Raw genomic sequence first — 4,253 nt, 5'->3', positions numbered from 1 at the left:
TGTTAATGCTGCTTTTAATTGAATGGTCACATTTTCCTGCATCCTCAGGCCGAGCAGTTACTGTCAGCAGAGCTGCCTGCTTCACCTCTGCCCTCCCGCACATGCACATGGGAGGGAAGGGCATCCAGCTGGTTTCCTTCCTCTGAATGCAAACAGTACAATCAGCTGCAAATTCTCCTGAGATACATCTACGTAAACAGGGTGACACAAAAATAATGTATAGCTGCTAGCGCTCCTGTTCCTTCTGTGAAAAACAAATTCTTGCACAAGGGCCTCAGTTAAAACTGGTGTGAGAGTCTAAGCTATGTCTTAGTTCATTCTCCTACTCCTCTAAGGGATACAAGTCTCCTGACAGCCTGAAAAGGCTTTGCTCTCCTCCTCAGCCTATGGGAGACTGGTGCTTTCTTGAGCAAATGAATTCCCACGCAGGACATAAGAAGCATTTAACAGGCCTGGATGCCATCTCCTTCTATTCTTGCCCAAAGCTACTCCCTTGGCTGTGTTCCTTCCATCTATCTCATCAAGGATTCTACCTCTTTCTGCTCTTGTGACAGAATTAGTATGCTTTACCCAAGCCCCTTTACCCAAGCTCTTTATTTTTTTTCCAGGCATCTTTTGTACATGTCATCATGTGCTCACAGCAACTGCCATCCCAGCTGCCCCAAGGGGCCGTTCCAGCAGTGAGAGACCACTGGGGACCCTGCAAAATCTGCCCTGTCCCTCTGATTTTGGGTCCCACTAGGAGAATCAGCAGGCAGATAAAGCAGCAGTAACAGCACTGAGAGCTGCCGAGGTGATGCCGAGAACCTTTAGGAGGTTCAGCATCCTGCCTGTCGCAGACAGAACTGGACTCAGTGGCGGGAAGCTGCCCGCAGAGAACCTGGAAATAGCTCCTCTGCAGGCCCCTCGATCGTTGGCCGCGGGGAGACAGGGTGTAGCAACAGTGCATGTTTTGTCGGGGAAGAAAACCAGCCTGAAAAACCCAAACCACAATCTTAGGGAAAAAAAAAAAAAAGCTACATCTCAAATCATAGGGAAGATGCTGCAAAATTTTTCAGGAGCCTACTCGCTCTCCACAACAATGAAGTTTGACGTAAAATAAAATATAGTGTATTGCAGGAATCAATGAGTGGGAAAGGCTGCAGGCCCTCGTGTTGATTCATGAGTCTTCAGCCTCGGCATTGCTGTGCGGCTGATCTGTTTTACTATTCCAACACACCACAAACATGAAGCAATCTCACAGAATAGTTTTGAATACCTTCCATGTGAGACTGTTAGACTGTGTGAAATTAAAGACATTTTAGCAGTCTGATAAAAACTAGGGGTGAAGTATTTTTTATTCATGCTGCTGTTTCATAGCTCAGAGTTTCTAATTTGACAGTGAACATGCATTCACATGCACAGCACATTCTGCTGCTTTTAAAACCACCCTTATTACATTGTTCAGTTAGAAATTTCTACAGTTTTGCATCTACCCGTTACCAGATGAATCTTGATGTCTCACTAAAATAACCTTGGCTCTTCTTCCTCTTAAGACTACAATGCAAACAGATCACATTCTCTAATCCTACGTAATGCCTTATGTAAAACCATTTAACATTCCTTTTAAGGCTGGGACCCATCCAGACGAAAGATGCTGCATAAAAGCACATTCCTTAACACGCTTGACCAGAAAAACAACATGGTCTAGAGTGGAAAATACAGAGTGGGAATCGGCGTGTGTTCAAGAGTACCTGCCTGGCAGTGTATAGCGACATGTCTTGCACAAAACACTTTGTACAACTCATTTATCTCCACTTTTCTAATCGTGAAATAGCAATAGTAACGCAGTCCTGGTGCTGCTATTATTTATGTACACTTCTCAGTAGTGCTTCCAGCAGGGACCAAGACCCAGCTGGGGAACGTGGACTGAAGCTCAGATCATCTTCACCAGCAGCAGTATGGGATGGGAAACCACACTTCCAGGTGGGAAGTGAAATTTAACCCAACAAGGACAAAAAAAGTGGTCAGTGCAGGAGCCTTTGCATTAAATTGCAGTCATCGGACAGCCCTTGGATCTGTAAGATGTTCTAGGAGGCCAAGTCTCAATGCACCATGGAAATGCTACTGGAAAATGAAATGGCCTCTTTCCTGTGCTGTCATCTGATGGATTGTCAAGAGCAACAAATCAGTAGAGTGAAAAGCAGCGTTTGAACCCTCAGCTGAGGAAGAGAAAAGAAAAAGGATGCAAACAGCTCGCTATCAGGAGAGCAGGAAGCTAATTTATGGGGGGAGAGGTAATTGTTTTGTTAAAAATCGCTTGAGGAAATACAGCTCCCTAAATGGTAAATAGTTTCTTCTTTATTTTCTGGGTGTTCAGGAAAACTTACGTATTTATGTTGGAGAGAATATACAGGATGTAGAAGGCTTTCAGGGTACGAGGGGAAATTAAATGCGAATCTCTTTAAGTTAGCAGTCCTGTGCTCCCCTGTCTCTCTGGAAGCAGGAGAGTTTACATTTTGGAGCCTGCTTCTGACAAACACGGTTTCAAATGAGCCCATAAATAAAACCCCAATAAAATCAAATGTCACTATGCAATTCCTGAGAGTCTGCATACGCTGTGTTTGAGTTTAACCTAAAGCAACACACCGATCCTAATGAGTTATGCTACAGAGCCAGTGTTTTGAAGCTTACGCAATCAGCACCGCTGTTTCAGGTACTTGCATGTGGGATTTCTAAATGTGCTGGAGTAAGCTTAAAACCCAGACTCCATTTTAAACTGAGAATCAGTACCCAGCCACTTTGTCGATAGACTATATTGGGTCTGCGTGGGCTGTCTGACTGCCACAGAGGCAGAATCTGTTCTTAAAGAACCAATCCAGACTCCTGAACACCAAAGAGACTTGTACATCTGGCATCAATTTAATTTTTTTCTACCTAACTTTTGCCAGTGTATTTCCTGCGTTGCGTATGTGGTATTTTTTTGCGTCTAGAAAAATCACACCTCCTTTTAGGCCTTAATGATTTTACGTGCAGCAAATATTACTGCTAATTCCAGCATTCCTCGACTCTGTATCCCTGCCTTTGGGTTTCTTACATGGTTTAGCACTCATTTCAGAGACCGGAGGTTGGGTTTGCTCAGAATTTCATCTACCTCGCTGAAAATAATCGTTCTCCAAAGAGGGAAAGGCAGATGCAGAATGCTTTCCATCTCGCAGTTTCAAAGAAGCTTTTTTGACTTTAGGAGCCTAAGGAGACAAGTCCCAACAAGCCCGAGTTAATTCTTGTGTGACTATCATTACGCTGGCTGCCCACAAGGCTAAATACCGTGGTGCTTGATTAGCCCACGAAAAGGATTATGTGATGCAGCTGCGAGGTTGCATCCAGATTGCAAAGGATGAGACTCACTGACCCAGGGAGTCCTACCCAGTCTGCATCCCCATTCCCCCCGGCTGGTATTCTCCTCCTTCTCCTCCTCCTTTGTAGGTCAGAGCCTCTCTGGAAGCAGGTCAGCCTTGGTGCTTGGCTCAGTGGGGGGTTTTGTCATGGCAGCTGTGATAAACCCTGTCAGGATGTGCACAAAGGAACAGCTCTGGTGTCAGAGATGGAAATTTGGCATTTGGCACAAGCATAAATACAGATATAAATATATATGTGGTGTAGGCAAGCTGGGGGCTTTCCTCCTGCCTCAAACCAAGGCCAAAAGCCATGCCTGCTCCCACAGCGAAGACACGGGCCTGCTCGAGCGGAGCCAGAGGAGGCTACGAAGCTGCTGGGGGGGCTGGAGCACCCCCTGTGAGGACAGACTGGGAGAGTTGGGGGGTTCAGCTGGAGAGGGCCTTAGAGTGGCTTTTCAATACTTAAAGGGGGTTATAAGAAAGCTGGGGACAGGCCGGGGCCTGTTGTGATGGGACAGGGATAATGGTTTTACACTAAAAGAGGGTAGATTCAGATTAGGTATAAGGCAAATATTTACAGTGAGGGTGGTGAAACACTGGAGGTGGTAGATGCCCCCTCCCTGGAAGGGTTCAAGGCCAGGTTGGACGGGGCTTTGGGCAACCTGGCCTGGTGGAAGGTGGCCCTGCCCGTGGTGGTGGGTGGAACTGGATGATCTTGCAGGTCCCTTCCAACCCAAACCACTCCGTGATTCTACGAGCTCTGCGAAGCGGCTGCCCTAAGCTCGCCCCTGTTAGCCACGGTAGCCACCGTGACCCTTCACGGTGATCCGCCCCGGGGCGGGCAGTCGGGCCTTCAGCCCCCCCGCTCCGGCTCTG

The sequence above is a fragment of the Athene cunicularia genome, assembly GCF_003259725.1.
Source record: "Athene cunicularia isolate RWA chromosome 5 unlocalized genomic scaffold, athCun1 chr5_part1, whole genome shotgun sequence".
NCBI lineage: Eukaryota > Metazoa > Chordata > Aves > Strigiformes > Strigidae > Athene > Athene cunicularia.
Note: the sequence above shows the minus strand (reverse complement) of the source record.